Source organism: Scyliorhinus torazame, chromosome 7 (genome assembly GCF_047496885.1).
Source record: "Scyliorhinus torazame isolate Kashiwa2021f chromosome 7, sScyTor2.1, whole genome shotgun sequence".
In the NCBI taxonomy this organism is placed as follows: Eukaryota; Metazoa; Chordata; class Chondrichthyes; order Carcharhiniformes; family Scyliorhinidae; genus Scyliorhinus; species Scyliorhinus torazame.
The window spans coordinates 195,649,922-195,660,350 of NC_092713.1; the positions used below are offsets into that span (position 1 = coordinate 195,649,922).

At 47.4% G+C, this 10,429-nt stretch overlaps 1 long non-coding RNA gene across 1 annotated transcript in view; it reads right to left on the reverse strand.

Moving 5' to 3' along the window:
- LOC140426766 (uncharacterized) overlaps positions 1-6,483 on the reverse strand; it is a 77,097-nt gene extending 70,614 nt beyond the window's left edge. The window contains exon 1 of the long non-coding RNA XR_011948289.1: positions 6,381-6,483. This is a non-coding gene — a long non-coding RNA (uncharacterized lncRNA). The remainder of the gene's footprint in view (positions 1-6,380) is intronic.
- Between the last annotated feature and the right edge of the window lie 3,946 nt (positions 6,484-10,429).

The window sequence follows — 10,429 nt, forward strand, 5'->3', positions numbered from 1 at the left end:
GGACAGGGTTGCCACCTCACAGGCGACCATGTCCCAGAGTCATCTGGAAATTGCAGCGGCGCTCCTGAGCGTGGCCCAGTCACAGCAGACCATGGCCGGGCACGGCAGCGGCATTGCCCAGGCGCTGGCTGACATGCCGCAGACAAAGAAGGAGGTGGCCCAATCCCAGAGAGAGATGGCGCAGTCAATGGCTGATGTGACACAAACCCAGAAGATGGTGGCACAATTAATGGGTGATGTGGCGCAGTCCCAGATGGCGATTGTCCACTCCCTGTGCTCCATGGCCATGAGCATGCAGACCCTGGTCGCGACCACAGCGGGCCTCCAGGACTGGCAACGCCAGGTGGCAGGGGAGCATCAAGGGATAGCTCCACTCGCACCCCTGTCCCATGGAGTAGCCCGGGGGCCATTGGGCAACCGAGGGAGAAGGAGGTGATGTAGCCAGTGCCGGTGACTCCCACAGGGGAGATGCCGGAACACCGCAGCACCTCGGTCTCCCACCCCTCCTGCCCATGGTGTATATGGTGGGCAGTGGGCAGAATGGGGTGGCACCACACCACCCAGGACACCCGAGCAGCAGCAGGGTCCGGTTGCCCCTAGAAACGCCCACCAACAGGAGGTGGTGCCGACAATCTGGGACACAGGGCAGGAATCACAGCAGGCCGCCTCCACTCCTGCTGTACTGTCTGGGGAATCACCATATCATAGCGTTGAGGCTCGTAAGGCCAGGAAGTTAGACACCAGTAGAACACGTAGGGTTTATATATAAGGGCTAGGGCACAAATCTATATATATCCTTCACATTAAACACCTGTTAGCACCGTTACAACCTGCTCGGTGCTGTCCAATGGGTGTGAGGGGTGGGGTGGTCTAGGCTGGCTGGGGAGGTTGGGGGGAATGGGCGGACTTTGTTGGGGGGAATGAGCTGATTCTGTGGTGAGGGGTTTGGGGCAGGATGCGGTGACCATGCCCCTGGCAAGTCCCCCTGCTCCATGCCCCCCACCCACTGAGTTTACTGTACGTGTGTTCCGGTATGCATTGGCGCCGCTGTCGAGTGAAGGAGAATCCCAATTTGGCGTCAAATCGACCCCCGCCGCAATTTTGGCTTTGGAAGGTAATCTCCGCCCAATCGTGTTTTGCGTTGGCAAACAGAGAATCCCGCCGTATAATTTTGAACATTTCCATCAGATTTCTTGTTAAATTTCTCCTAAGGAGAATAATGTCAGTTTTTCTAGTCTCTCCATTTAACTGAGGTCTTTCATCCTGATAACATTCGAGTAATTCCCTCCTGCATCACCAATAAGTTCTTGGCATCCTTCCTAGAGTGTCGTGCCCAGAATTGGCCATGGTATTATTACCAACCAGGGTTTTATAAGGCTTTAGAATAGCTTCCTTGTATTGACTTGTATATCTCTATTGGTAAAGCCAAGGATGCAGTGTGTCTTTCTTTTAAAAAAAAATATATTTAGAGTACCCATTTTTTTTTTTGCCAATTAAAGGGCAAATTAGCATGGGCAATCCATTACCCTGCACATCTTTAGGTTGTGAGGATGAGACCCATGCAGACATGGGGACAATGTGCAAACTCCACACAGACAGTGACCCAGGGCCGGGATAGAACCAGGGTCCTCAGCGTTGTGATGCAGCAGTGCTAACCACTGTGCTACAGTGCCGCCCATGCAGTGTTCTTTCAATCATTCCTGTCAATTTGCCCTGCCATCGTCAAAAACTTATGGACATGCAGGCCGGAATTCTCCAGCCATTGGGATTCTCTGTTCCCACAGGCAGCTCACTCCCGATCGCCCGTTTCTTGGCGGCATGGGGTGGCTTCAATGGGACATCCCATTGACAAACAGCAGGAGTTGAGAATGCCGCTGCCAGCGAATGGTATGCCGGTGAGAAACATGAGGCTGGGGGACAGCTCTCGGGCCTTTCAATTTTCTTGAATCCTCCATTTTGTTTATATTATTTCTCATAACTGACAAACGATCTGAAATGCTAACTCTGCTTCTCTGTCTGCTGATTTTGCCAGACATGCTGAGCATTTCCAAAATTTTCTGTTTTTATTTCATTCACGACTGGTCTGTGCTTTTGGTCCCTTAGCCAATTCTGTATCCATTTACCCTTTAATACCATGGGCTTGAAATAATTGGTATATTATGTGGTACCTTTTCAAATGACTTTTGAAAATCAATAAACAGAATGCCAACCACACTGCCCTCATCAACCTTCTCTGTTATTTCCTCAAAGAACTCAATGAAGTTGGCAACATGATCTGCCTTAACTGAGGTTGTGTGGGCTTTCATGTATCAAGACAGATTTTTCCAAGTCCCAATAAACTTTGTTTTGAATTAAAGTCACCAAACGTTTCGCCAACACCATCACTCAATGTCCTGCTTGCCATTGTCTTGCTCGTCTCTCTGTTCCTTTTTGAACAGAGTTGTAGCATTTCTAATCCACCGGTGCTCTGGTACCACTCCCTTATCGAAGGAGAATTGGAAGATTGTCGTCAGGGCTGACAAAACTTCTACCCTTCTTCCCTCAGAAATCTTGGGTGCATTCCATCTAGACTGGGTGACTTTTCTTGGGCACTGCCAGGTTTTTAAGGACCTTCTCTTCATATATGTTAGCCCATTCAGTTACTCCACTACCTCATGATTTACTGTGACATTGGCAGCATTTAATTCCCGTACCAGCCTCCACGAACAGGCGCCGGAATGTGGCGACTAGGGGCTTTTCACAGTAACTTCATTTGAAGCCTACTTGTGACAAGAAGCGATTTTCATTTCATTCTCTAGCAAAGACCAATATAAATACTTATTTCATACCTCAGCCATGTCCTCTGCTTCCACAAGAAGATATTTATGGCTCTTAATCAGCCCCCACCCTATTACTATATATATCTTGGATTCTCTTTTAAGTTACTTATTAATCGACTTGTGTACATTCTCTTTGCTATTCTTATTTCTCCTTTACTTTAGTATTCACCTTGGCTCGCTACTGAATTATGACTTCACATTTATCACAAACATATTCGACTATTTTATTTTAATCTTTATTTCTTTAGTCAAGCAAGGATGGAGCTCTATTTTTCGAAGCCCAACCATCCCCCCTTTTGGGAATGTGCCTACTCTGTACCCCAGCTATCTCCCCTTTGAAGCTCTCCTATTGTTCTGTTAGTTTAATCTGCAAAGCTGTGATTCCAATCTAGCAGAACCAGATGTTTTTTCAGATCACTGAATTTAGCCCCTCGCCATCTGAATATTCTCACATTTGATTTTTCTTATCCTTTTTCATAAATACGTGAAAACAGATGATATTGTGATCACTCTTTCCCAAAGATTCCCTCTGTAAAACATGCCCCACTTCTTTCCCCAGAATTCGATCTCTTTGGAGTGAATACATACCTGTCAAGAAAATTTGTACACATTTCAAGAGTTTCTCCCCTTGTTGCCTGTTACATTTATTTATATTCATAGTCAATATTAGAATATTTGAGGTTCTCCATTATCACTTATCCTCTACATCCTTCCCAATATTTGATGATTTATAATAGAAACCCATCAATATAACAACTTCTCTATTATTCCTTAATTTTACCCAAATACATTGTGGTCGTGATTCTGAGAGCACATTGTGAATCCTGTGAGAGCCCCAAATCAGGCTTTGCGCTGGGCCGATTGTAAATCATCCTACTCACTCCATCCGGCATGACCAGTATCTCGCCCGTGCTCATTTAAATACCCGGATATCAGAATTACCCAGCACCCGGAATCACCCAACACCCAGGAGGAAATGGCCGCACCTGGGAGGTCTTGCCAGGGTGCCATTTAATACTGGTTCACACAAACATGAACCAGGCTGAAAGGCATATTGGGGGGTCTCGCAGGGCATTAGGGATCTCTAGAGTGGTCAGGAACCCAGGCACATCCCACACCTGAGCACTGTGGCTCTGCCAACCTGGTATCCTGGCAGTGCCACCTGGGACCCCTGGCAGTGCCACCAGGGAACCCTGGCAGGTCACCATGGCACTGTCAGGGTGCCCATGTGGCACTTCCAGGATGCCAGGAGCACTGACAGGGTGGTGGTGCCCAGATGCCAGGTTGGTACTGCCAGAGGAAGGTCCAGGGCACCTTGCCAATTGTGGGAGTGAGAGGTTATTCCCAGGGGCCTCGACAAAGTGGGGAGGGGGGGTGGCAGAAAGTGTGGGAGTGCCTGAAAGGGTGGGGGGGGCGTGGAAAGATCGGGTCTGATGCTCAAAATGGTGTCACAATCTGTGAACAGCCATTCCTGCTGGCGAGATCAGATTGCAAGCAGGAAATCTCTCTAAGTGTTTTTCCCTTGGTATCCTAGCTAATATTTACCCATCAACTGATGCCACAACAAAACAAAAAATTTGAATTCCTTCATATCTTGACATGAAAAAGTGGAAACTCAGTTCTTTGTCTTCTTGCTGATCTTCAATGAGAGATTCTCCACTAGGGAGAGCCATTGGTGGATGTCAGATCAGTACTGTATGGCTGTGACACACCTCCCAAGATAAAAGTATTTTTAATACTCTCCAGTTACACAGAAGAAGGCCATTCAGATGCAATATTGGAGGACAACCAGCTACAGCCTGTATGGAAGCCACCTTCAAGGGGAGGAATTTAAGAAAAATGTATCATCAAAAATATAGTAGCCATTCTATTATCTATTTATTTACCTCACCATCTGCTGTATTTGGATCTTCCATTTTTTTGCTGTGGATTTTCTTTAGCTGAATGTCTCCAATTGGCACCATCCTTACCTATGGACAATTTTGCCTTCATATCAAACCTCAACTTTGTTCCCTTTACAGTTCAGCTACTTAAGGTTAATCTGTATCTGTGCCAGGGTTACTATGAGCATGAATAAGAGGTTATACCAAATGTTTATTTAGCCTTGAACTTCAAGCAGTATCACAAATACAAGCAGTTCTACCGAGACACAAAGACAAAGGCTTGGGTGCTGAAAGAAAAGGTGCAGAAAGGGTCGATATTTGGAATCGCAAAATTTGAAGAAAACAAATTCTCATAACCCCCTCAATCCCTTTTCCTTACAAACATCTGCCCAGTGCTCTCTCCAATTTACTGACTGTCCTGGTTCAGTGCATAGACTCCACTTCTAAAAAGTACATCATCAGCTGCAAAGAGCTACCAGATGATCTCGGGTCATGAAAAACAATAATGGAAGTTTCTTTCTCACTCTCGCCTGTGAGGCAGGACTAGGAGAGTGCTGCATTACCAGAGGTGCTGTTCATAGGATGAGATATTCAAACCAAGGCCCCATTGTCAGGTTCAGATTGACGTTGAATAGGGTGGCACGGTGGCACAATGGATAGCGCTTCTGCCTCACGGCGCTGAGGACCCCGGTTTGATCCCAGCCCCTGGTCACTCTCCGTGTGGAGTTTGCACATTCTCCTCGTGTCTGCATGGGTCTCACACCCAAAAAGATGTGCAGGGTAGGTGAATTGGCCACTCTAAATTGCCTCTTAATTGGAAAAAAAACAATTGGGTATTCCAAAGTTTTAAAAAATGGTTGACGATGAAGATTTATCCCGTCTCCTGGGTGTCATAAAGTCATAGATGTTTACAGCATGGAAACAGGCCCTTTGGCCAAACTTGTTCATGCCACTCAGTTTTTATCACTAAGCTATTTCCACTTGTCCGCATTTGACCCATATCCCTCTATACCCACCCTGCCCATGTAACTGTCTAACTGTTTTTTAAAGGATAAAATTGTACCCGCCTCTACCATTGCCCCTGGCAGCTCGTTCCAGATGCTCACCACCCTCTGTGTGAAAACATTTCCCCTCTGGTCTCTTTTGTATCTCTCCCCTCCCACCTTAAACCTATGCCTTCTGGTTCTAGACACCTCCACCTTTGGGAAAAGATGTTGACTCTCTACCTTATCTATGCCCCTCATTATTTTATAGACCTCCATAAGATCACCCCAAGCCTCCTACGGTCCAGGGGGAAAAGTCACAGCCTATCCAGCCTCTCCTTATAGCCCAGACCATCAAGTCCTGGTAGCATCTTTGAAAAAAAACCTACCCTGCAGCCAACATCACTGAAACAGATGATCCAGTTACCATGGTATTCGTGGGCCTTGCTGGGCGCCAGCAGGCAGTTCTGTTTCCGACATGACAACAGCGCCTACAGTTCAGCAGTACAACACAGTGATGCTCTTTTGGATGGGTGGAAGATTAAGACTCGATCAATCAGTTTCACGTATTCTCCACCCACCCCCTTGTCTCTTCGCAATTATGTCTAAACGGTTCGCTTTTCCTCGTCCAAAACTCGCCAGCGTGTGACTTCGGCCATTCAGTCATCCCCGTCTAATTCGGCTTTTCTACCCACCTTTGATTTGGACGGTTTGGCTGTGGGTTCCTAGCTAAGCCCAGGCGAGGTGCCCTGGTCTCCTGGCACTCTGAGCTCCCAGCAGTTCTGCGGCTCTGCCAGCTTTGAATGGGCACACGCAATTCCACATTTTAGCAGCTCACGACAGTCCAGAGTTGGAAAGCAAATTTGCCTGCTGCCTGTTCATAGCGTCCAGCTCCTCCTGGAACAGGCACCATTGCTATCTGCAATATCTCCAGAAGCAGGTAAATAAGCCACGACTGTTGACATTGATAATATTTTATTCCAAAATACACTTTTTCCCCTGTATTTTATTGCAATATATAAGGCCCTCAAATGATATAAAACACGTCAGTTCTCTGTATTTCTTCAATAAATGAAGGGGGAGTAAATATCTGTTATAAAGGAATGTAATATTCCCCAGTCCAATGGACGGGATCTGTTATCGCTGTGGACATGGATTGAGTTATGAATCGTCACTGGTGAACGCAAAAAATCTTCACCCCTCAACCAACTTTGTTTAAGCTGCTGCGTGGTTTAAAACGACCCCAATGAGTTAATCATTTTGTTGTTATTAATGCACCGCCCAATGTTGTGAGACATCATCCCAATTGGAACCAACCTCTGCTGTGTCCCTGTCACAGATCACAGCCACACTCACAAATGGCAATGCGACCTCAATCGAACGGCGAGCAAACCCGAAGCCCCTCACTTATTCACTCCTCTGACAAACGCCTGGAGGGAAATGGCCAGCCGGATATTAGCTGATGATTGGACATGGCTGCCAAATTCCCCCGTGGCCCACTGTCAAACTTGACGGTTTCGGCTCACGGTTTGTGGACCTGGTACAGCCGGGCCATGACAAACCGAAAAATAATCAGGCAGAGAATCAAGCGTCTGTACCAAGGTCTGTGTGGAACTGTACCCCAGGTAGAGACACCACAGAGGTCTGTGTGGAACTGTACCCCAGGTAGAGATACCACTGAGAGGTCCGTGATGAACTGTACCCCAGGTAGAGTCACCACTGAGAGGTCTGTGTGGAACTGTACCCCAGGTAGAGTCACCACTGAGAGGTTAGTGTGGAACTGTACCCCAGGTAGTGTCACCACTAAGAAGTCTGTGTGGAACTGTACCCCAGGTAGAGACACCACTGAGAGGTTCGTGTGGAACTGTAATCCGGGTAGAGTCACCACTGAGAGGTCAATATGGAACTGTACCCCAGGTAGAGACACCACTGAGAGGTCAGTGTGGAACTGTACCCCAGGTAGAGACACCACTGAGAGGTCAGTGTGGAACTGTACCCCATGTGGAGACACATTGAGAGGTCAGAGTGGAACTGTACCCCAGGTAGAGACACCACAAAGAGCTCAATATGGAACTGTACCCCAGGTAGAGACACCACTGAGAGGTCAGTGTAGAACTCTACCCCAGATACAGTCAGCAGTGAGAGATCAGAATAAAACTGGATCCCAGGTTGAGTGAGCAGTGAGAGATCAAAGTGGAACTGTGCCCCAGATATATCCACCACAGAGAGGTCAGTGTGGAACTATGCCCCAGATAGAGTCAGCACAGAGAGGTCAACGAGGAACTGTACCCCAGGTAGATTCAGCACTGAGATGTCAATGAGGAATTGTACCCCTGGTAGAGTCAGCACTGAAAGGCAAGTTTGGAACTGCACCCCAGATGAAGTGAGCAGTGAGAGATCCAAATAGAATTATACCCCAGATGGTGTCACCAGTGAGGGGGAAGGAAGGTACACTGTACCCCAGGCAGGGTCGCCAGTGAGAGAGAAGTGTGGAACTGTCCTCCAGGGAGGTTCAGCACTGAGGAATCCATATGGAACTTTACCCCAGGTAGAGTCAGTACTGAGAGGTCAGTGTGGAACTGTACCCCAGGTAGGATCAGCATTGAGGGGCCAGTGTGGATCTGTACCCCAGGTAGATGAACCACTGAGAGGTCATGTGAAACTGTACCCCAGGTACCGTTAGCACTGAGAGACCAACATAAATGGGCGGCACGGTAGCACAGTGGTTTGCACTGTTACTTCACAATTCCAGGGTCCCAGGTTCGATTCTCAGCTTGGGTCACTGTCTGTGCGGTGTCTGCACGTTCTCCCTGTGTCTGCGTGGGTTTCCACCGGGTGCTCCGGTTTACTCCCACAGTCCAAAGATGTGCAGGTTAGGTGGATTGGCCATGATAAATTGCCCTTAGTGTCCAAAAAAGGTTAACTGAGGTTACTGGGTCACAGGGATAGGGTGGAGGCGTGGGCTTAAGTAGGGTGCTCTTTCTAAGGGCCGGTGCATATTCGTTGGGCCGAATGGCCTCTTTCTGCACTATAAATTCTATGATAAAACTGTGCTCAAAATAGAGTCAGCGCTGGGAGGTCAATATGGACCTACACCCCAGGTAGGGTGAGCAATGTGAGGTCAGTGTGGAACGGTACCCCAGCTAGAGTTTGTATTGCGAGGCTAATGGCCATGGAACTGAATGTTGCAAGGGTCAGCACACTGGGAACTTTACTGCAGCAATGTGCTGCACCGAGAGATCAGCAGCAATAGTTCAGACCCCACGGAACTGGGCCTCATGAAGCATCTGAACTGGGGATTGTCAGTATTTATGAATCTGTTCCCAGCGCAGGTCTGTTCGGATAACTGTCCCCAGCCTTGGAGCTGGACTTGTGCGGGAGTCTACACCCAACAGGGGGGAACAATCTGGAGCGAAGGTCAAATGGAATGACCTGGGTTTTCCATGCTGTTGGTTTCCAGTTTTACCGTTTCTGAAATTGATCGCATTAGCAAGACTGGACATTTAAAATTCCAACCATCCTTGGGGGCCAGAACAACATGGGATACCGTTTACCAAGTTGTCACTATTCCTCAGCTGTTCAGATCTACATTGGTTGATGTATTTTTCATATCGTCCACCAATTCCTATGTATCTACTGGATATGTTATGTTTTGAGTCCTGTGTCACACCCAGTGAGACAGCTGCCCACTCAGCTTACCAACTTTACAATCTTAGACTGCCATGGTGTATTTAAATGAGACTACCAGTGACCTGTTGAATTCTGAGATGAGACTGTTATTTTGACAATTCAGATAATGAGCATCTTAATTTATTGCTGCACTTTTAATGAATCAGCATTATATACCTCTGTAACATTCAATCTATCTGTCCAGTTCATCATTGTGACTTTCCCCTTTATTGCATGAGTTACATTGTAAGTGCAGCAATGATTTGAAGTTTTCATTGAAGGAATTGAAGGCAGCACGGTAGCATAGGGGTTAGCACTGTGGCTTCACAGTGCCAGGGTCCCAGGTTCGATTCCCCGCTGGGGCACTGTCTGTGCGGAGTCTGCACGTTCTCCCCGTGTCTGGGTGGGTTTCCTCCAGGTGCTCTGGGTCCTCCCACAGTCCAAAGATGTGCAAATTAGGTGGCTAGGCTATGCTAAATTGCCCCTTAGTGTCCAAAAAGGTTAGGATGGGTTTTTGAGTTAGGGGGATAGGGTGGAAGTGAGGGCTTAAGTGGGTCGGTGCAGACTCGATGGACCGAATAGCCTTCTGCACTCTATGTTCTAATTGTCAAAATAGGAAGTTTAGTACCACCCACCCACAATCATTTTACTGATCTACTCTCAAGTTTTTCTGTACTGGTCAAGGTGAGGGAAGTCTGTGCACAGGAATGGACAAATGAGAGAATCATAGAATGTTTCCAGCACAGGAGGAGGCCATTCAGCCCACTGTGTCTGTGCCAGCTCTTTGCAAAAGCAACTCAGCTGGTTCCACTCTGCCACCTTTTCCCTGTCGGCCTGTATTTGTTTTTTCTCCTCAGATACTATGCAATTCTCTTTTGAAATCCATGATTGAATCTGCCCCCACCACACTCTCAGGCAGTGCATTCCAGAGACTAACCCCTGACTATGTAATAAAAGGCTTTCCCTCATGTCAACTTTGGCACTTTTACCGATCACCTTAATCAATGTTCGCTAGTTCTTGATTCATTTGCCATTGGGAGCAACGTCTCCCAATCTGTCCAGACTCGTCATAATT